Genomic DNA, 24,189 nt, shown 5'->3' with positions numbered 1-24,189 from the left:
ACTTAGGGGCAGGACAGGAATAAAGACGCAGACGTAGAGAATGGACTTGAGGACACGGGGAAAGGGAAGGGGAAGCTGGGATGAAGTGAGAGAGTGGCATGGACATATATACACTACCAAATGTAAAACAGATAGCTAGTAGGAAGCAGCAGCATAGCACAGGGAGATCAGCTCGGGTGTGACCACCTAGAGGGGTGGGATAGGGAGGGTGGGAGGGAGACGTAAGAGGGAGGAGATATGGGGATATATGTATATGTATAGCTGATTCACTTTGTTTTAAAGCAGAAACTAACACACCATTGTAAAGCAATTATACTCCAATAAAGATGTTTAAAAAAAAAATTACTGGAGTAGTGAGTTGGAGGCTATCTGGTAGAGACAGGAGAAGAACACAGAGAGTTGGGTCCAAAGTAGGCCATGATTGATGAGAAATTCCTCAAGGTAGGAAATGCTCAGTTGAATGTAGGGGAATGGTATCTAATAATCAATTTTAAGATTTTAAAAACAATTATATAGTTGGGACTTCCCTGGTGGCGCAGTGGATATGACTCTGCGCTCCCAATGCTGGGGGCCCGGGTTCGATCCCTGGCCAGGGAACTAGATCCCATATGCCTGCTGCAACTAAGAGTTAGCATGCCACAACTAAGAATCCTGAGAGCCACAACTAAGGAGCCCACGTGCTGCAACTAAGGAGCTGGTGAGCCGCAACTAAGAAGCCTGCAAGCCACAACTAAGACCCGGCACAACGAAGTAAATAAATACATATTTTAAAAAAATTGTATAGGAAACTTGGCACCCTTTGTTGCCTAAAACCTTTGGTAAAAATAGGCTCTCTGTAGATAATACAGCCTTGAGTTAGGCATTTTAGAGAAATGAGAGAAATCAGAGGAATGTTACACGTGATTTGAAGTAATGTAGAAGAGGAACAGGATAAAGTGAAACTAAACTTTTGACTGACTCAGGAAAAAGGAGTCAGTCTTAACTAGAAAAAACATAAGGGCTTCCCTGGTGGCGCAGTGGTTGAGAGTCAGCCTGCCAACGTGGGGGACACAGGTTCGTGCCCCAGTCCAGGAGGATCCCACATACCGTGGAGTGGCTGGCCCTGTGAGCCATGGCCGCTGAGCCTGTGCGTCCGGAACCTGTGCTCCAAAATGGGAGAGGCCACAACAGTGAGAGGCCCACGTACCAAAAAAACATAAGAATGCCCGGAGAAATTAATGAACCAGGTTAAAGCCTTTTTATTAAAAATTTAAATGACTGGTTAAGCCCAGGAGGTGGGAGAACTTTCAATTTCAGGTAACTCTATGGAAACTTACTATCTCACATGTAAACAAACCCTTTAAAATATTTTAGGTAATTCATGAGTGGTACTGCTTTCACAATAGTAACGTCTAATGAAGCCTGGACAAATGAAAAATAGATCCACTTGGATTTGCATTTTCTTCTATACAGTATATGTGCTTTGAGAATAATTGTTTTTAAATTTAAAAATCCTGCATTTTGTCCTCTGGCATTAGTATTGCTCACCCAACTTCACCAATCCTCTCAGCCCCAAGTGTCCAGCCTTATGTCTCATCCAGCTGTGGGTGTACATGTGGTCAATCCAGGGTGCATCACAGCCCCTGAACTAAAAATCAACAAGACACAGGCACCCCAAAGTTTAGGGCTGCTCTTTACAAGAACCTCGACTTTGGTACACCTTATATATGCCAGGAAAGAGAAAAATGGATAAAGAAGTTGTGGTACTTTTGTGCTCTGTCCCCCATTCTCTCTCTGCTCTGCCTCCTGAAAGCCTGTAACTCATTCAAAATTCCTTCAGCATTGCTTCTCCTATAACCACAAACTAACCCCCCATAGCTGCTCTAAGAGGGAATGCTACTCACTCATTCTTCTAATAAGCACTTATCTTTGGTTTTGGCCTTGCTGCGCAGCTTGTGGGATCTTAGTTCCCTGACGTGGGATCTTAGTTCCCCGACGAGGGATCAAACCTGGGTCCCCCGCAATGAAAGTACCTGAGTCCTAACCACTGGACCACCAGGGAAGTCCCTTAATAAGTACTTTTGAAGAGCTTCTCGTGTGATCAGTTTCAAGCAATGCAGATGGTACTTGTCAAATCATGTTATGGAAAAAACTGAATTAAATTGAAATATTGAAAAAGAAAATCTGAGCAACATTCCATCATAGAACACTTCACGGAAGCCTAAATGTTATAGAAAATCAAGGTGATCTAAATGCCAATGCAGACTAGAGTTAGATTAGAAAAGATTCATAGAGTTAGAAAGAACACCTAACAAGGAGTCAGAATGAATTTACCAAGAGCAAAATGTGTTGGGCCATCTCATTTCAAAGTTTTGTCATTGTTATTGAAATGAGAGGTCCAAAAAATGATGTAGACATACTGTACTTGGAATTTTGAAGGCATTTTACAAGGTATCTGACAATTTTTTTATGGATAAATAAACTATAAAATGTATATGATTACAGCTTGGTAAACTTATTAAATGACAGAACCCAAAGGATACTGATGATGGGTCTATATAGGGAAAGTTCTATGCTTCTCCCCTCTTCCCTTTTATATTTTATCATTTTAGTTATTGACTCAAAGGGACACATAAAAAGCAAGCTTATTAAATAAATGTGAAGATAACACAAAGCTGGGAGGATCCCTCCACCCCAAAGGTATGAATCTCCTGGACTAATAAATCAGATACAAAAAAAGATAAAAAATTGAGTATTTATTAGTATAGTGGTCTATACTATTGACTGTAGGCCAGCTGCCCAAATAAAGGGTGGAAGTGAGGGGCTTGCCAGCAGCAAATTGTGAAAAGGCATGGTTTCCAGGATCCACTGGGTTCAAGATTAGTTAGCAGTGTAACGCAGCTCCCAAACCCAGTTAATTCTAGTTTATTGTCAAGGATTGAACTATGTCTCCCCTTCCCCCCTCATTCTTATGGTGAAGTCCTAACCCTCAGTGTGATAGTGTTTGGAGATGAGGTCATGAGGGTAGAGCTCTCATTATAGGATTGTGCCTTTATAAGAAGAGATACCGGAGAGCTTGCTCTCTCTCTTTCCCTGCTTTGTATGGACACATGGCAAAGGTCATCTGCCAGTCCGGAAGACAATCCTAACCAGAACCCGGTGATGCCGGCACCCTGATCTTGGACTTCCACCCTCCAGGACTCAAACAAAATTTCTGTTGTTTTAGCCACCCAGTCTTTGCTATGTTTTCATGGTACCCTGAACTCATACAATTAACCTGCACAAATAATATTCTTTGATCTTAAAAAATTTTTTTTTGTTTTGAAAGCATCTGATTACATTTAATCTGTTCATTTTATTTTTGATATATTCTTAGTTGTTCATGGCTCATAATGTCCTTCTGAAATTGAGCCCCTAGGGGAACTCAAGTCACTAATTATGTAGCAAGCTCGCCCTCAGACTTACTCTCTGGAGATGAGAGTACAGATTTTTAAAGGGGCACAAGTCAGACCAAATAACTTGACCTTAATGTGCAGGTCTAATATGTCCTGGTAAGCACATTTATACTATTTATAGTTGACAAAAAATTTGTTTTCTTAGCCATGAAATAGAATATAGACGCCTCTCGAGTCACAGTCAAACGGGTACTGGGGGATAGGGGTTGAGGATAAAGTTGCACCTGGAAACAATGGAGAGTTTTCATGGATGCAGGGTCAATCTAATGGTTTGAGTTTGGGACCTACATGTTGAGAACTTGAACTTTTTCTTCAACATACGCACTTGGACTCTGATCTTCTGTAACAGCGAATGAACCAAATAAGTTGAAGAACTATTTCTGAAATCCATCTTCATATTCATTTCTTCAACACTTGTGAGAATGTCGTTCATGGCACTTGATGAATTTCTGCGAATTCCCTTTTTTAATACCTTAGTAAGGAAGTGTGAAAGAAACCATGATGAAATTAATGCTAAAACATTTCCATAGGCTAGAAAAAAATCTGCCTAGAGATCAGGCCTGGAGGAGGAACAAGCAGCCCAATGTGAACTTTTGGTTGCTGTTGAGTGTTTTTGTTTTTCTAAATGTGGGCCTGCGAAGGAGAGGTGAGAGCCGTGGTCTCTAAGGAAATCCTGTGCTTCTTGCTGTCTTGGCGCTGGAGTGTGGTAAATTGCTAGAGGTGGTATACAACATACGGAAGAGGAATGCGTGTGATGAGACAGACATAATTTATCTGTCTTTCTCATTTCTCTGCTATTTTCCCACTCCTTCCTATTTATAAATATTGTCAAATTTCATCTACTTCCCCTCTCTTTCCTTCTGGATTTGATAACATTGATGTCTCCTAATCCTTATTAATTCTGATTTGATTTTTAAATTTAGTTTGCTTTTGAGGAAAGAGGAAAGGAAGCAAACAGGTGCACTAAAAACCATAGAAGTTGATATAAACATTAATGCAATGGAATAGTGGGGTTCAGACTGCACTCAAGCTAAAGAGAGCCAGAGATAAATGGAAAGGAGGGAAAAAACATCAAGGTAGTGGGTCTTCTCATCAGATTAACCTCCAGCTATGGTTTGCATTTCTCAGTTAAGATTCTAGAGTTAACACATGCAAGAGGACATTTTCGGCTATATGGAGATGCACAAAAAGGCTTCCTCTGGCATATTCTCTGAAACCTTTATCCCACCATAGGGAATTTGACCCAAAGAGCATCTGATCCACAGAGCAGGTGACCTGTAGGGTTTCTGCAAAGACTCACGTAACAGAGATGGAGAGTTGATTTCCCCAGTGCTTTAGAGAACCTCTGGTGACTGGCAACAAAAAACCAATAGTTTAGCCAATGTTGGATATTCTTACCCTAAATTCAAAATATTTCTGTGCCTTATTCATTTAATATTTGAGACATGTACCACACATTCTTCAAGGAAAGCCCCGAAATGTTTTCGCGTGCCCATTTGTAGTTAATTACTGCTCCCACCCACAACTCAAGGCATCAACTGACCTGCTTTCTGTTTCTATCAATTTACCTTTTTTGGGCATTTCATATAAATAGAGGTAGGCAATATGTAGTCTTTTGTGTCTGGTTTCATTCACTTAGCATAATGGTTTTGGAGGTCCATCCACGTGTGGATAGTTCATTTTTCTTATTGAATAGTATTTCATTATGCAGGTATCCCACATTATGTTTATCCGTTCACCAGAGGGTGGACATCTGGATTTCTACAATTTGGGTTATTGTGAATAATGGTGCTATGAACATTTAAGTCTTTGAACGGACATATGTTTTCATTTTTGGGGGGGTAGCTTTCTAAGTGTGGAATTGCCAGATCATATGGTAAGTTTTCTTTTTTTTTTTTTTAACAGCTGAATTGTTCACATTTTTTCTCAGTTTTATCGAGGTATAATTGACCTACATATTACCATTTTTATCTCAGGAAAGCAAGCATTTTATTTCATCTAAAAAAATAATTGACATAACAGCACTGTGTAAGCTTAAGGTGCACAGAATAATGATGTGACTTACATGTATCTTGAAATAATTACCAGAGTAAGTTTAGTTAACAGCCATCATCTCATAGAGGCAAAAAAAGGAAAAAAATGGTTTTTTTTTTTCCTTTTGATGAAAACTCTTAGGATCTACTCTCTCAACAGCTTTCAAGTATACCATATCGTGGTGTTAGTCATCATGTTGTCTGACAGCCCCAGTGCTTGTTTATCTTTTTTTTTAACAAGTGTTGCCTTGATTTTATTTATTTATTTAAATTTTTATTGGAGTAAAGTTGATTTACAATGTTGTGTTAGTTTCTGCTGTGCAGCAAAGTGGATTAGTTATACATATACATATATCCACTCTTTTTTAGATTCTTTTCCCATATAGGTCATTATAGAGTATTGAGAAGAGTTCCCTGTGCTATACAGTAGGTCCTTATTAGTTATCTATTTTATATATAGTAGTGTGTATATATCAATCTCAATCTCCGAATTTATCCCTGCCCCCTCCACGGTAAGTTTTTGTTTTACTTTTGAAGAAACTGCCCAACTCTTTTCAGAGCGGCCATACCATTTTACATTCCCACCAGCTGTGTAGGAGAGATCCAACTTATCTACATCTTTGCCAATACATGGTTTTGTCTTTTTATCGCAGCCATCTTAGTGGGTGTGAAGTATCTTATTTTGCATTTATGGATATAATTTTTTTGTGTGTGTGTGTGGTACACGGGCCTCTCACTGTTGTGGCCTCTCCCGTTGCGGAGCGCAGTCTCAGCAGCCATGGCTCACGGGCCCAGTCGCTTCGCGGCATGTGGGATCTTCCCGGACCAGGGCATGAACCCGTGTCCCCTGTATCGGCAGGCGGGCTCTCAACCACTGCATCACCAGGGAAGCCCTCAGATGCTTTTATATCTGCCACATTCACTCCTATATTTGCCAGTCCAACTACAGAGCCAGGAAGATTCTAAGACCTGACCCTGATACATATTCCCAGAGAATCTGCATTAAACATGCTTTTGAGATACAGGGTTCTCAGAAAGAGAACAGGTATATTTTAATGGGCCATCTTTAAATATTTTCTGAATGATAGAAAAACAAAACCTTGTGAAATATAAAGGTTTAGTATAAATTTGAGTAGATTGGAAAGTAATATAATGTACACCTTGACTAGCTTCCTGGTAATAGAAATGCAGTAGTAAATGGGAACATGAATTTGTTGGACTTAAACTCTATAAAACAACTTGTATAGTATCAACCTACAGAGATGTGAGTAATTTAAAAATTGTGTATTTTCTGTTGATTCCTTTATCCTATACTGCTTTACTCATAGTCTTCTATTTTCACTTCCCTAAAGCTAAACAACTGGTGAAATAAATATGATTAGAATTTATTACTATTTGGTATAAAAAAAAATTATTCTCTAGGTTTTAAGGGATAACCTAAATGACAATGGAATGTGGTGACAATCATTAGGAATTAAAGATACTGTTTTAAAAATTTTAGTGTTTCCTTAGAGCTCTAAACTTTCATTATTGTATTTCCAATGTATTAAATTAGGTATTTTATTTTCAGAATAAAATTTCACAACACCGTGTTTGCAAGTATATCTTATATCAGCACATGTTCATCATCAACATCAATCAAATTATCTCGAATTTAAAAAATGCTTAAAACATGATACTAGTATTCATACCTTATAAGAAACTCCATAAAGTTGTGAAGAAGACAAAACTTTGGAGTCAGATCTGAGACTGAGCCTTAGTCATTCCACTTGCTTGCTGTCTCACAAGAGTTTTATAAATATTAAATGGGATAACCTATATGAAAGCTACTAGCTTAGTGACAGGAGTTCTTGTAGATGCTCAAAATAATTTTCTTTCCTTTTTCATTCCTCTTTTTTTCTATTCCTTATTATCTTTCCCCCTCCTTTCTCTTCCATTTTTAAAAATCATTTTTCTTATCATTTCTTGCTTCTCTCAGATTAGCCTTTTCTGTCTTTTGTTCTTTTGTAACTCATTTGAGAGCTTCAAGCTCACGTCCTTAAAGATATAAGTACAGTAGAAAAGAGCCTTTCTCTACGGAAGTTCCTCTCACAAGTTCAAGGATTCACTCTGATTGGACACTTGGTGTCTACTCCTAAGACAATCAGTGCTTCCAAGCGATGTGGTGTGCAGACCGATACAACCTGTGTCATCTAGTGCAGCAGTGAGAATGTGTGGGAAAAACAGGGGATAGAATGATTCCTTAAAGGAAATTTCAAGTATTTCTATCAGAAGAAAATGATTGGAAGCTGGGTAATTAAAACCCAACAAGCATTCATTACATTTTAATCCTTTACGGAGCTCACAGTTTAGTTGAAGTGACAAAATGCATCGTATATACATCGTTCTTCAGTTCTTTTCTGAGCCACTTTCTTTTCCCAGTCTATATAGTTCCTCACCTTCTCCTGTGACTCCAAATATAATGCATGAGCTAATGGCTTCCAATCTATATTTCCAATACAATTCTCTCCTGAGAGAAAAATCTTTATATACATCTGCCAACACCTCCAATCAGATACCTAGAGGGAATTAAAAATCTCAACACATGTAAAATGGAACCATTTATCTTCCCCAGCAAACCGTTGCCTCCTCATGTGTTCATTACCATCTACTCAGATGCTGATCCCAAATTGGGTTTTCATCCTTATTTCCGCTATATCCCTAATTTTCTAAATGTCTTGGGTCTTTCCACCTAACTACCCTAGTGCCATAATCTTGTCCTGGCTGACATCTTTCCCCCTCTGGATTCCTATAATTGCCTCCTAAATGATCATTCTGACTCCAGGCTTGTTCCTCTTTAATCCATTATACGCAGCTTTTAAAAATCGTCCTCCAAATGACCAAATGTGGTTATACTACATCTCTGCCTGAAGGTATTCAATGGCCCCAACTTCCCTCAAGGGAAGCCCAGATTGTTACAGGCCTTCATTATGTGCTTTCTGCTTTCATCTTTAGTTCCAATTTTATATTACTTCCTCTCCCTTACCCTGGTTTTCACCACTAAACCCTATTCTGCCCTCCAGGCTTTTATACCTGTTGATCCCCTCTCCAGATTATTTTTCTTCCCTCTTTTTGTTGTATTGACACCATTAAATCATTTGTTCTTTGATTCTCTCTACTCCTTTGTTTCCATTTTACTAAACTCACTAGATTTTCCACATGCTTCAGGTACCAATTTTGTCTCCTTTAAGGGCTCTTTATCTTCTAAGATCAAGCATGTTGTTGACTTGTCCTGGAATAATCAGTAGGAACCTCAAGATTTCCCAGCTAAAGGTCTGCATCATCTTCCCCATGCACTTCATTCTCCTTGGCTGTCTCCATTTCAATTGATGACCTTTCACCCACTCAGATGTCTGTATTAAATTCTGGGAATTATCCCTGATTCTTCTTTCTTTGTTAGACGCACATCCAATGAATCTCCAGAGTTTCCTAATTCTACTACCTAAATATTCCTCAAATGTCATCATGTTTCCTCCCATTCCTACTACTGCTGCCTTAGTTTAGATCCTCATTATGTCTGATAACAAAAATAACTAATGTTCATTTTTGTGGCCAGCACTCTTTTAAGTGTTTCCATAAATTATCTTAGTTAATTCTCATAGAAAATTCCTTTGAAATAAAGAGTACTGTGATTGTCTCTACACAGTTGAGGAACCGGAAGGTTGAAGAAGTTTGGCAACTTGTCTAAACACACACAGCTGCTCTAGGGTTCTTGCATTTTTATAGGGGCTCTAAAATACAAAGGCTAATGGAGTCCTTGATCTTGTAATAGTTCCTCTTAAAATCAGATACTTGTTTTTAAACACTTTCTTGAATTGTAGTCATAATATGTCACATGGCTTGCCCCAAATCCTGCGTTTTATATTGAAATCATTAAAAATATTTTCTGTGACTCTTTCATGCTGACATTGAGGCTACCTTTCCAAGTGAATTTGGGTCAAAAGAGTAATAATCAGAAACAGCTACTGAAGGCAGAACACTTTCTTCTCTCTCTTCCCTTTCTACAGTGACGTAAGCTTCCTTAGAGCTTTTAATCCTCAAACTCTGGAAGGACTTCAGCAGACTTAATATTTTGTTTTTTAACCTACCTAAAGGAAAACTCAAACAGTGCTTCTCCAAATGACCACGTTCTCATTTTCCACCTTAGCCTTGCTAGCTCATTAGATGTCCGCTGCTCTCCTCCCAAGCAGCTTTCCTAATGATGTCAGTGGTGCACAGCTTGCCTTCTTAAAGACTGTGTTTTGTACTCCATTCATGCCATTTCACTGGAGAGGAAATCTGCATCCATGCTCCAGTGGAAGCCATAAGGTCACCACGTGAAAACTTGGAGGGCAAAAAATGTTGTCAGTAATGAGATCTTAGGCATTTGGAAAGTTCACAGGGTCCTTTGTACAACACGGAAAAATCCCTCTGTTTCCTCTGGTGCTGTTTCATGCTAATTTCAGAACATCAGCCAGTATAAGGCATCTCAACTGAAACTTCAGTTCACTGTGGAGCCCCTTTTATCCTTTTTTGCAGCTAGGCAGTTAGATTTATCTTGTTGATCTTTGGGAAAAGGGAAAAAAGAAAAAAGAAACACAGTCACATGAATATAACAGATGGAACAAATTGAGGGGTTTGCTCCTAACACTTTTCTCCTGATTAAAATGAAAAGGGAAAATTGTTTTTCAGTGGGGTACACATCATTAGGGTTATTTAATATTTGAAAATTATGTGACATGCTAAAACTCTAAAAGTTGCTGATAAAGGCTGAAAACAACAAATAGATTATGTCACAATTACAGGGATTTTCATCACTTTGCCATTGATTTTTGCCCTGTGACTCCTCTGGTTATATCCAGTGAGGGAGCAGAAGGCCAAATTCACCTAAATTTCCCTATTTGTGACCTGTTTGATCCTACCACAGAAGAGAAAGAAATAGAGATGGAGTAAAGGAAATAATTGACTCTCTGACCTCCTACTGTGTACTATGTTGCCACTGCATCACATTTAAACTGTGAAATTTGATTTGAAAACAGATATGCTTGGGAAATTCTGGAATTGTACTCCCAGAGAGTCGCCTCATTATATTTTGCATTGTCCTAGTTCTAAAACGTTGTGATTACACTTCTAGGAATGTGCTTTCGCGGTACAGGAAAGAAAGAACACAGGTAAACTTCATATTAGATTGGGCTCTAACTCCCCAGCCCCAAGTATTTGCATTGTAGAATCAAAGAAATTCTAGCAAAATTATCTAGTTTAATTCCCCACCTGTAGGCTGAAGAGTAACTAAGATTCTTGCTCTCTGCTCGTTCTTCATTAGTCTTTTTTAAAAAGTGTTTTCTATTGAGAAATGAGTCCTAAATTTGCCAGTCTTACAAGTGGGGAATGAACACCAATCCTGTGTCCCCCATGCTCTTACATAAGGCAGTCAGCGAAAGATCCTTTGAAACTGAGAAATTGTTTTATAGAGCACAAACCATGGAATCCACTGTACCGTGTTATGATTTAGCAGTTATGTTGGTTTAAAACACCAAATCATCTATTTTTCAACCTTGTTGATGTCATCCTATAGACAGGGCGTTAGTATAAAACCATTTGTGAAATACTGGCATATAAAGGGTAGTATAAATCATAGCTTGAATAAGTGGTGATTTTTATTTAAGGATCAAGATTTTACCTAGTTTCTTATTTACTTATGTCATTTTCACTATTATTGGACAAGGTTAAATGCTGTACTTCTCCTCACTTCCTCCTCTTCTTACCTAACTACCTACCTAACTTTTCATGTTTCCAGTGTGGCCTTATATATTATTTTTTTGGAGCAGCTTTATCTGACTTGTCCCCTGACCCCCACCATGTCCTGCTGATACCATTTTACATTGCATATTGTGCTTTCCTTTGTAGCCCTTGTCAAAGGTGTAGTTATATACAGACTTGCAAATTTACTAGTATAATGTTGGTCACGCCCAGGAAACTGTGAGCCTAACCAGGGTGGAGCTGTGTTTATTTTGTTCAGTGTCATATCCTGTAGTGCTGGGCAAATCTGTAAACGATTTCGGAAACTCTACTTAGCATTTGACTCAATGCTTTAAGCAGAATTTATAACAAGAAACTCTTTCACTCAATTCTAAAAATTTGGAGGGAAGAATCACAAAGGCTACCTAGGAGAAGAAAGATGTAATCTGCAAAGGACCAAGAGTGAAATTAGCAAGATTTATTAATGGGCGCAAGAAATACTAAAAGTAAATTATGCAATATTTCAGGAGTTTTGCAGGAAAAATATTTTAAGCCTAGAATCTCATACTCAGCCAAAATTGCATTTAACTTTGAGCATAAAAGAATACATCTGGGGATATTGATAAATTCAGAAGGTTTATCATTTGCACACTTTTCCAACAAAGATTACTGGAGGATATACTTTACTAGTCCAAGGTAACTATGTACACACACATATACACTGTATGCCTTTCCTCTATGCCAACACAGTCATGCAAAAATCACTAGTAAACCTGGAAAACAGAATCTAGGATCTATACCTGGAAGGTGTTTGAACCAGACAGTGGCAGCTATGGGCAAACTTGGGGATAAGGGGAGAGAGAAGTTATAGATATTGCCTCAATGTTGGTACTGTTTTAATGAGTTTGCTCAAAATTTAGTCATAACCATCGTAACGTATAGAAGGAAAATTTCTATTTCACCTCAGGAAAAAGAAAAATCTCTCAGTGTAACAAAGGGAGAAAGAGGGGGTAAGCACAATAGGGTGAAAGGTGTCAAGATAAGATCAAATATAGTGGTAAGTAAAATATTTAAAAGGGAAGATGCAGAGAATGTGTTCAAAAAAGATGCAGCTCTACAGTGTTAACAAGAGATACACCAAACTAAAAATAAATATAAAATTTAGAAATAAAGGGGCATAAAGAATGTATCTGGCAATGGTCAGAAAACAAAGCGTATGTAGCACCTTTAATACTGAACATGGAAATTAATACAAAAAACTAAAATCCTACTAGGTGAAGGGTATATTATTTTTAAAAGATATAATTTACCGTGATGTGAATCTTGATTCTTTATATTAAAGATTGAGTCTTTATATTAACATGGTAATCTTTATATTAATTATTTCATTAACAATCTGTATAGTAATCATGTTAATTAATAACATTAGTAGGCTTTATTTGCTTCCCTATACATTTTTCATACCAGAAGAGTAAAGAACTTGGTATAAGTCGTCATGGATGGCAGAATGTGTCTGGAGGGCTCCAGAGCGGGGCTCCAGGGTAGCAGGAGCCATCTGAACCCAAGCACCTTGCTCCCTGTTCCATGGGTCAGGGGGAAGGGTGGTCACCTTGTTGTCCACTATCAGTATCATTCTTTTTTTTTTTTTTTTTTTTTTTTTTTCCGGTACGCGGGCCTCTCACTGTTGTGGCCTCTCCCGTTGTGGAGCACAGGCTCCGGACGCGCAGGCTCAACGGCCATGGCCCACGGGCCCAGCCGCTCTGCTGCATGTGGGATCTTCCCGGACCGGGGCACGAACCCGTGTCCCCTGCATCGGCAGGCAGACTCTCAACCACTGTGCCACCAGGGAAGCCCCAATATCATTCTTAAATGGTGGAGGAACAAGTTATGAATTGACTTAAACACATTTGAATCTTTCACCATTGTGCTCTCGTTTCTCACACTACTAGCCTGTTAACTCTAATTAAAGAAATACTGAGGCCATCAAAATGGAAGCTTTTGAATAATAACCTACCCTCTCTGTTTATGATTTAATCCTTCCTTTAGAACGGCATGGACAGCTCTTTCGGTGTTTGTTTCTAGATATACACATGTAACCATAGAGGACAGTGAATCATCAACTATCCATTGTTGGATAGTTCTAAACCCAAATAAGGATGAGGATGACCAGGCCTTTGCTGTTGCTTTATCACCCATATATCAGTAGGATATATTTTTTTTAAAAAAATGAGCCACAGAAGTACAGAGCTCTAAGTGTATACAAATAAATGAAAGATTTTAGAAGTGGAAAGTTTTATGCTCAGAGTGTTGAGAGAGAAATGATCCTGACAACAACTTTGGAAGATTTTTAAAGTGAACTATACAATTAAAGAATGGCTAGGAAGCCTGAATTAGAGATCATGTAACACTTTCTTAATGAAAGTGTTAATGAAATAATTTTTCCAGCGTGAGTCCCAAGAAAGTATTAGAATGTAGTTTTCAAGTTTATGAGAAGTAAAGACATATTTATGCTACATTTCTTCTTTATTTGCCCTTCTACTTGATTTAGGGCACACAGAAATAATATTAGAAACACTTCACTTTTTAAAACTATAAGATATCTCTATAACTTTTTAAAATATAAATTAGAAAATGCTTCTCTCCAGTTTTTTTTTGTCTTTGAATGACTGTGAAGTTTTTAGATTTGGCCAAATTAGTCCACTGAGATAGGAATGTTTGATTTACTTGAATTGGCATGTACCCACGTAGTTTTGTAAAAGACGTGGATACGTGAGAGGGAGAACAATAAGAAACTTCTAGAGAGCTTTATATCCCCAAATTGCACAAAGTACAGCATTTTAGTCAACTGTGGGATGATTTGAATATTTAGTTTCTGCACTCCCTGTTCCAGGCATGTTTTATCGTCTTATCTGCTACCTTTCTGTAATAAAAGAGAAGGGGAGGCTTGGGGTCACTCTTGGTTTATTTGAACTGGTTTCCTCTCTCAAATAAACCCAGCAGGTAACAGTTGATACAGATGGAGAATCACGTTATAATTACCATCCATAGCATTGCCTTCTCCACCCTGCCCAACGCCACGTGTTTCTGGCAGGACACTCGGAGCATCTCCACTCGGAGGCCTGCTTCTGCCTAAACCATGTGCATGCCTTTTGATATTCCCACAGCATGCACAATGTACCCTGGAACACACACCTCTCAGGGTAATGTGTCTCTAATGCGATGAAATCAGTGGGAACACAGCCTTTTTTGCTTGACAGTATTGTCAGAGTGTATTATCTGGTTTAGGCTGTGGCTTCAGTTCATAGCAGTAGTCAGTTAAATTTCCCTTTCTGAAGCTGAGCAAAGTGTGGTAATGTCACAGCCACAGGCGACTGCCGTTCATAGGACGGTTACCCGAGAAGCATAGCCTCCTGGCTTGTCACACTGTATATATCTCAGGGTCTTCTCTGCCTTCCTAGTCAGAGGTTTCCAAGAATGTTGCCTGGAGCAGTCATGGGATGCAAAAGAGAGAGATTTTTGTTCTGCACTTAGCAACATTACCACACTTCACACTCAGTTTCTGAAAAGGGAAAATTTAACTGACTTGCTCTGAACTCTATCTATCAGATAATACATTCTGACAGGGCTGTGGATAAAGGCTAGAAAACCTACTAATTTATATTTCATTATCTTTGCACTTGGCTTAATCTGTTATCTTTTGCTAAGTGTTACAAAGATAACCAGGAGAGCTGAACTGAAAGGGGAAAGGGGAACCCTGACCCCACAGGGGATGCAGGAAGGCACACTAGATACTCAGCCTCCTGTCTGAAGAAGGCATGTGCCAGGGGATACACTTTGCAGCTGGTGTCAGAGATGAGAAGAGGCAGGGCAATCTTGCACAGGTGAGGAGTAGATGGGGCATTCCTAGCATCTGCTGCTTCTTACTGTGCATCAGAAAACAACCCAAGGGTAATGGAATTGAGAAATAGCACATGTTGATGCCTGGGCTCTTGTTGACCCATATCTCAGGTGGTACCACTCACGAGTAAGAATAAAATGATCTTCCCAGAACTTAGCCATTGTTATTGAAAAAGACACTTGTACTTAAGAGTGTGTCGGTACTTTCATTGGAACTGATGAACTAATAGGGGTGTTAAAAGGACCCCTGTTTTGTTCAGGGACAGATCTGCTCTCCTCCAGGGTAGAGGATGGCCAGTTGTCATAAACACCGCTGGAGGTGGAGGGCTGGCGGTTAACGTCCAATTCCTAAGCAGGAATGTAGCAGTACAATTTGGCACTTCTTTATAATATGGATAAACCTACACTGAAGTTGTCCAAGCTTTGAAAAGAGATTATAAATTAGAGACAATAAATTCAAGGACTCTCTGGAAGTATGTTGAAGGCTACTCTATACATTCAGTAGTATTTATTTATAAGGCACTAGGTCAGACACTGGGAATCCAAACATTTACAAAATTTTCTCCTTGGAGGAGAAAGGAGAATCAGAGGTCACCTGATTCTCTTTTTGATCTGTGTTGACAAGGAACATACAGGAAGGAGGGTAGATACAGGAACATAGACTTCAGTTCAAGGTTAGCTCTGTCTGTAATTTATTCTAAGAGGCATTATACCTCTCTTGGGGGCATATGCAAAGCAGAGAGTTGTGAACTAACTGTATATCTTTGCTCTCAGAAAGGCCAAGCTGCATTTCTCTATCTAGAGCAGACGATTCCTACACTCAGAGCTTCTGCCTCCATGTGGATGAAGTGGAGTGATGGTGGGGGGAGTAAGAATGCAGGCTCCAACCGTATTTTAGGGATGAAAAGTGCCAAAAAGAAAGTGATTATAATCACAGGATTTTAGAACTCAGAGGAACCACAGAGATTATTTAGAGGAAAAGAACCAAACTAGGAGTGAGAATCTGGGTTCTAATCCCAGCTATGCCATCCACTCCCTGCGTGTCTTTGGGAAAACACTTTCCCTTAAAGTCTCAGGGACATCTTCTATAAAATGAGAATATGTGAATAGTTTACCTCTAAGAGACCTTTTTACTTTAATTCTTTACAGTGGTATCTAGAGAAGTGGGAATCAGCCAGTGTTACAAAGGAGGCTGATGAAGTAACCAGTACCAGAATTTCTGATTCTCATTCCAGTGTTTGTCTTTTCTCTTTTTTATGTCATGCTCTTTGTTTGTTTTGTTTTTTGTTTGTTTGTTTTTAAAGTTTGTTCAGATCCTTGGAAAAGTACCTTAAAGATTCAACACTGGGTCAAGAGTCAGGATACATAAATACTAGCTGTTATTGTAGAGAAGCTTCTGACCAAGTCTTTAATGATCCTTAATGCTATGAAGCAGCTACTGAAATAAATGACGTATACAAATTTCAAAGTATGGTACTGAGATGCTCATTGAAAATACAAGAATAACTGTATGTTATCTTTAAAATATGTCTTTGCCTAATGATGCACCCCAAATATCTGTGCAAAGGTAATGTCAGCTCCCAAGTTTTTCTGTTCACTCAGAATATGGTGTCCTGATTTTAGGCCTTGCTGGGATCAGCTCTCAAAATTCTGCCAAACTGCTTTTGACATAAGCTGGCTGAGAGGCACTCAGTTGTTTTGTCAATTTCTCCAGGGAACTGCTACAGTCACCCCTAGGGAGGTGGTGATAAGGGCTTCATCATTTTGAATTTTCTCCACCTCCCACACACAACCAATTTTGGTTCCAGGTGTGTGTGTGTGTGTGTGTGTGTGTGTGTGTGTGTGTCCTTAAATGCAAATTGGGAAATGGCTTTCTTGCTCTTACAGGGCCCTTCCTATTAAATTTTGCTGTGCTCAACTTTCTCTTCTTCCGGGGAGCTCTCCCACCGACATTAGTAAATAAAGTAGATCCTGCAATTCCTCATTTAACTTACAACCTAATACTCAATTTTGAGGTACTGATGAAAGCTGTATGTTATTTGTGAGCACTTCATTCCTGTTGTGTATCTTTTCTGTAAAGGGAGCTTTGATAGTGTAACTCCAAGTCTCTCTCCAACTCATTATTTATTTCATCCCTGGAGGGATGAAAAGAATTACTTGACTAGCAATATGGGAGTAATAACTGGGCAGGCGTGGCTTAGCCCCACCTTTTTTTTTCTCTTCTGTCCACTGTCCCTCTAGTATTTCTGTTCCCTGGAGGGGGAGAGGGAGTGTGAGGTCAGCTTGGGCTCAGTCTTGCCTCTGCCTTGGGGTTAATTCTGTCTAATTCTGGGATTCAGTCATGAGGCCCCTTGGGCTCTCACACTGAAGTTCACCCTCCATCCTAGTTCTTATTGGTAATAATGGTGACATTATCTTTCATGTTGTTCAGCCCTTGGGTAGGAAAGAGGGGAGTTAGTTGTTGAAACTCCCTCAGAGACACTACCTCTGACAGGAAGAAGGATTAAAATGATGAATTATCTCAGTTGAGTGAACAAACCCTTAGTGATCATATACTAAGTGCCTGGCATGTCATTAGACATTGGGGAAATAAACATGAGTTAGACATAGTTCCTTTCTTAAAAGAGCTCAGAGTTCAATGGAGTAGATTTGTGGGGAAGACTAGGGACACCAGAAAGAAGGGGACACATTAGGACACACAAATGTTTATCCCTGCCAAGCAAGCCTAAATTTACCTAGGAGTGTGGTTGGGAGCAGGGAAAGGAAATAAAGGCAAAAGATAAAAAAAGTTTGTGGGCTTCCCCGGTGGCGCAGTGGTTGAGAGTCCCGCCTGCCTATGCAGGGGACATGGGTTCGTGCCCCGGTCCGGGTAGATCCCACATGCCGCGGAGCGGCTGGGCCGTGAGCCATGGCCGCTGAGCCTGCGCATCCGGAGCCTGTGCTCTGCAACGGAAGAAGCCACAACAGTGAGAGGCCCGCGTACGGCCAAAAAAAAAAAAAAAAATGTTTGTAAGTGGATTTCACGGATGCTTCATTTATCAATAGCAAACCATTTCACTTTTTCTTGTAGTCATCTTTTAAAAAATTATTTCAAAAAATACAACTCTTCATGAAAATATAAACTTTTCTGTAGACCAAAAAACTTCAGTCTAAATATATAGCAAATAGACAAATGAAAATTGAAAAATTAAAAATGTAATTTTAAATTACATGTGACAAATTAAATGTCTTGGTGCCTAATATGTGCTTTTCCATGCCTGAACAAATTAGCCTCATTTACAGAGTAGGAGTCACAGCAGCCACCTTGTGGGGTTTTTGTAAAGATTAGCATTAATGAATTAAAGGCCTTGGTGGGAAGTAAATGAGTAATTAATAAATGGTAAATATTATTATTTATATTGTGGCAAACATCTAGTTTGAATTTGATTTGAGTAATTCCTTGAAACTGAAGTTCATAAATATCTCTTTCTGTTGCATAGGGGCATAATGCATACCTCTTAACCTCTTAGATGTGTTTGATGTTATGTAATCAAAGTGGAACATGATAGAAATTTAGATAGGCTTAGATTATGTTGCGGCTGGGGTCTGGGGGCTGAGTAAAATAAATTGAGGAAAAGGCAGAAAAAAAAGAGAATGTTAATTTATAGACAATCAACAGTCAATTGTCCCTTGACTTTTTAAAAACAGGCTGTTTAGAGCAATGCTTATCATTTAATTAACTATGTCTATTGACTTGAAACAAATTATCTTTGCTTCTGCAATTTTTAGCAAAAATTACTGACCTTGCTTACTTCTATTTGAAAAATCCCACAAAGTACTAGGAGTTATAGAAACAAGTGTTAGCATCTTGGAGTCATTCTGATTAAACAAAATTTTCTATATTCTGTGGAATCTGAATGAAGTTTTTTTTCCCGATTGTCACAGTTTAATATCAGAAAAAATAAATATAAATTACTAAAACCTCCTTAGAAGATTTTATTTGTTGGCCGTGATTCACTGTAAAGGCATATGCTATGTAGAAATAATACTGTGTTCCTTTTTTTCCTAGTTCTTCATGTTGGGCTAAATTGGAGATGGTGGTGACTGGTGGAGCGAGGGGTGGGGGGAGAGAGAGAGAGAGAGAGAATGAATGAATATCATTTTCACTCTGAAAGAGCTGTCACAATACTGTTTCACTCTGTGCTTTCTCCCTTCTGTATCCCCCCAAATTAAGTAGTATTTTACTTTGAATCTCTTCACGTTCACTCCTTTTTTTTCCAGGTTAACCCACACTGAGTAGACATTACATTTTCTTTCCAGTTCTCAGGCCTATTTACATTTCGAGCCCACTGATTGTTGGGGGGGACTGTATTGTTCACTGTGAGATGTTTAACAGCATCCTTGGCTTCTACCCACCAGCTACTAGTGACATCTCTTCAGCTGTGAGAATCAAAATGTCTCCACGTATCACCAAACATTCCCTGGGGTGGGATGGGGTGGGGGGCAAAATTGTTCCTGGTTGAAAATTATTGAGTTAGAATGAAAAAGTAAAGGATGTGCAGAGCTCTTTCTATCATCTATCTATCTATCTATCTATTTATCTATATCAATCCATCTATCTTCATCCATCCATTATCTATCTATCTATGTATCTATGTATCTATGTATCTATCTAATTTATCCAACTATCATCCATCTATCTCTATACCTACTGACCTACCTGACTTAAAAAAGGAAAAGTACTGCCTGATGAAGCTTCCATGTTCCCCTGTTTTTTATCAGCAGCCATGAAATGGAATGATGACTGCTTTCCCTCATCACTAGTTGCTGGAAATTAGGGGCTCGAGACCCTCGGTCATCTCTAGTTTGACCTTCCTGTTGTTAGGCTGGTGAGACTTTCCAAGGAAAGATTATAAGAAGTTTCCCCTATACAAGAAAATCTGGAATTTGCTCCTTTTTGGTTATCTCTTACATGTCTCCCAGTCACCAAAATGGCCTATAGGTTGTAACACAGTCCTTTAGGTCAGATACCTCTTCTACATTAGACATGCTAGCTGGCAGAGACTGGCCATATTTCCTGCATTTCCAATCTCATGATTGCTTTCTTGGACTCCCTACAGTTTATTGCCCAAAGCAATATTGTAGAAGTTTTCAATTGGCTGGTCTTCACTCATTATTCATCATTTTAGCAAGATCATAGTGTGATTGGCTGCTCTCGATTTGCCTTTAGATCCTGATGTTCCAAGGAGACAGGCTGATGCACTGATTGTCAAATCTCAGAATTGGTTCTCAGCTTTGGATATTGTCTGATTCATCTTCCCAACGTATCAGTCCACTGTCCTTCTTGGGAGATTAGCCTCTTTGACTGGGTTGGAATATGGCTTTATGTTTGGTTTTCCTCTTCTTTTCTAAAACCATTTCCCTTTATTTATAAAGGAAAGATCTTATCAGAAAGACCAAATGAATTGGTCATGCCCTGTGGCTTCATCCTCGTGTGTGTTCATAGCCTCTTCATTTGCTTCATGGAGATTTACAGGTTTATACTTCCATCAAATACACTTTCAAGTAGCACAGACAGAGAGATTAAGTTCTTGCTATTTACCTTTACTCAAAAAACGTTTTCAAAGAATTTCCCTGCCTTCTTAAGCAAATATGCGCTTGATTTGTATTTCACTCAGATTATGTCTATAGGTGGTGAAACTTTGAATCTAAATTTCTATGAACCATATTTAGACACTGTTCCATTACTCTTTCCTTTGATAAAAAATAATGATAGATCCGTGCCCATTATCATGTGACATGTATGGGAATTATAGAGGTCCTGCCTCCATAACTTTATGCTTGGCCATGTGATATGTAGGTGATGCGTTTCACTCAATGGCTATGCGTGAGAAACTTGAAGGTCTTGTAAAACAATTTAGAAGGTCTTGTACAAGTGTGCCTAGGCAATACATCACATCATAAGTTAGTATGAAAATAAAGCCATAATTAATCAAGTGGATTGACTTTATTCTTTGATTTTTGGTAACATTATCTTCCCTCAAACATTAATAAATAAGGCATTTGGTTTTGTAGAAGACATCCAACTATCATTATATATCAATTGTGTACCAATTACTAATTGCCACATGTGTATGGACATTAACCTTTTATGTGTTACTTAAGACTTAAAAAAGATAACTCTCTTTGGATGTGACAATTTTAGACTCACACAAACAACCCAGAAAGCACAGGTTAGACATGGTTTTCTTGTTGACTAATACTTGTTTGTTCATTTGTTTGTTTTGAAGGATGACTATTCGTTGAGCACTTATATGAGTGGGATATATTGCTAAGGAATGTGCCTTCCCTAGTTGGAGCTTCACTATCTTTGTGTAAGATAGCTTCTGTTATTTTATACATTTTCTAAGGAGAGAACTGGCTTTGTAAGGTCAAGCATCTTATGCAGTTTTATAAAGCTAGTCAATAATTAAGTCAGAATTGACTCATACATTTTTCTCAGATTTTAGAGCTTGAACTGTTAACCACTACTGCACTTTTTTTTTTTCCGGTATGCGGTCCTCTCACTGTTGCGGCCTCTCCCGTTGCGGAGCACAGGCTCCGGACACGCAGGCTCAGCGGCCATGGCTCACGGGCCCAGCCGCTCCGCGGCATGTGGGATCTTCCCGGACCGGGGCACGAACCCGTGTCCCCTGCATTGGCAGACGGACTCTCAACCACTGCGCCACCAGGGAAGCCCCCTCTTAATCTTTATAAGATCTCTTGCCCCCCTCCACCATTCTCCCCTTCTTATATTACATAATATTGCGTTCTTGACTAAAAAAGAAACTTGAGGGTTCTACATTTGAGGCTTTTATTTGCTTTACAATTCTCCTCTTTCAGTTCACATTTTAAAGAGCATTCTTTTTTAAAAAGAAAACATGTTATGTGAGTAGTCTACATGCCCAATGAGTGTCTATACCACTTTAGTAATGTTGATCCTTTGCCAACAGCCTTCCTAAGAACAAGCCATTTCTTTCATTAAATGAAACTATTATAGTTTAAACTGAGCGACTAAATAGTCTTAAAGATTTTGTTTTCCTGGGACAATTACACTGCCTTCAATGAATGTTAAATTTAAGCCAAAATCTAAACAAAAATTGAATATTTAAAGTGAAAGACAACTAGGTTATTTCTTTTTAAAATACCAAGTTACTCAATAAAGCATCGTCAGCAGGCATTTGCTTTATGTTTTCATACTGAAACTATTTGAAAACTTTTCTTTCAAAATAATTAGAGTGGCTCAGAAGAGGAGAATCTCACTTTGGGACCATAACAGCAAATATAATATTAGATAGTTCTTATGTGGCTGAGAGAGAACTTTATAAGTTGACCTGGATCTAATAGACTTTCAGTTTGGAAAATATAATTTTATTTGGAATTTTGAGAGATTTTTATCTTTTGATTTTTGCCCTTAATATGATCTACTTGTAACCAATGGGATTTTTTTTTTTTTTCTGGGTCCAACTACTGATACTTCAGTCTATGGGCGATAGTACCCAACAAATCTTCAGTCAGTTTTGTCTGCTTTAGTGCATATAAGCCCTGAAAAAACAAAGCAAAACAAAATAATTTGGAACTTAAATAGAGCTAGAAAAAAATTAGTAAAAATGTATTATTGAGTACTGATGAAGAGATGCAAATAAAACTACACATGTTTTAATCATAAATGCTTCGGTTGCATCTCAAAGATACGGTTATCCAATAAAATGAAAAAAACCCCACAAAACCCCTTTTGAGAAGTTCCTTTTAGATGAGAAGATCCTATAGTAAGTCAAAATCTGTAACAAGTTTTGGCCTGAGATAATCCAGAAATCATATTTCATAACTGGTTTAGGGATACTTAGTATTTTAATAGGAGATATGCCTTCTGAATTGTTTGCTTAAGGCAGATATTCAAATTAATCTTCATTCCCTGACGCTCAGCTGAAGGATTGCAAGGAGAGTGAGCTAGAAGAGCATGAAGGATTGGTTACAGATCATCTAGAAGGTGGTTAATCCACAAATAAGAATTTAATGAATCAACCATATAAGAGTTATCTGAGAGCCTATAAAACCAGGGCTCTTCTCACAGAATCATAGAAAGATTCACACATATACTTAAAGTATACTTATCCGCCTATTTTCCAATGAAGAGCCCAAAGTAAACCGTATCCTCGTTCTTACTAGCTGAGAATCTTCCTTTTCACTTTAATTCAGGTCCCGAGTGTTGGCACCACAATTTTGCTCTTAAACTACCTCCACGGTCTCACAAGCTTTTCCTTGACAACCTTTCGCTGATAGGCACATTTTAATTGTTTATGTTCTGACAAATGCTGACTCCTGTATTTCACTCCAGTCTTCTTTTTGTTGTAATAGTCTATCAATCAGAAAAATGTTCAAGTTTGATAGCTGGTTTTCAGAGGGAATACCATCTTGTATCTATGGACTGCATTTTAAGGATGATTCCATGAAGAGTGAAAAATGTCCAGAAGCCAAATATAGTACACTGTTATACACAACCACTCGTGTTGGAAACACAATTACTTTAATTTTATCTAAGTTTCTATCATGTTCCATAAAAAATTAATAAATTTGATAGGAAACCAACATTAATTATACTCATTTATAATTGAACTGTTGAATCTTTAATGTGAAACTGTTTTGTTTTGTTTTTTTCTTAATAAAAAGCCTCATAGGATTCACTAACCTTTCTCACATCTGTGTCATAATGAGGGCAATTCTCAGGAGAGTAATTAGCAGAGGCCTGGCTGCCATTTACATATTTAGTACACATCTTAATCTTTGCGAAGTCTAATTTGCATTGTTTGGCTTTCTTCATTTTATCCTCTAGAACTTCAGTAATGGTTCTCCATCTGAATAGCTATAAACAAGAACCTGGCGGATTAACTTACAGGATCATAGATTTGTGTTATCATAAGGCTTTGCCTGATCTCGTCCTTGCCTAATGTTTAAGCATCTTCTTACACTACCTTCTTTTAGTTTTCTACTCCCTGCTACACTAGCCTACTCTTGATTCCTAGGACCAATGAACTCTTCACTGCTTTAGG

The 24,189-nt window shown here is 38.5% G+C and overlaps 1 pseudogene; it reads right to left on the bottom strand.

Moving 5' to 3' along the window:
• Positions 1–23,960, bottom strand: part of LOC112413904 (uncharacterized) — an 82,019-nt pseudogene extending 58,059 nt beyond the window's left edge.
• Positions 23,961–24,189: the final 229 nt, after the last annotated feature.

Source organism: Neophocaena asiaeorientalis, unplaced genomic scaffold (genome assembly GCF_003031525.2).
Source record: "Neophocaena asiaeorientalis asiaeorientalis breed wild unplaced genomic scaffold, Neophocaena_asiaeorientalis_V1.1 scaffold46, whole genome shotgun sequence".
Taxonomy (NCBI): Eukaryota; Metazoa; Chordata; class Mammalia; order Artiodactyla; family Phocoenidae; genus Neophocaena; species Neophocaena asiaeorientalis.
The sequence above is the reverse complement of the archived record's forward strand: the minus strand, read 5'-3'. Positions and strand labels throughout refer to the sequence as shown.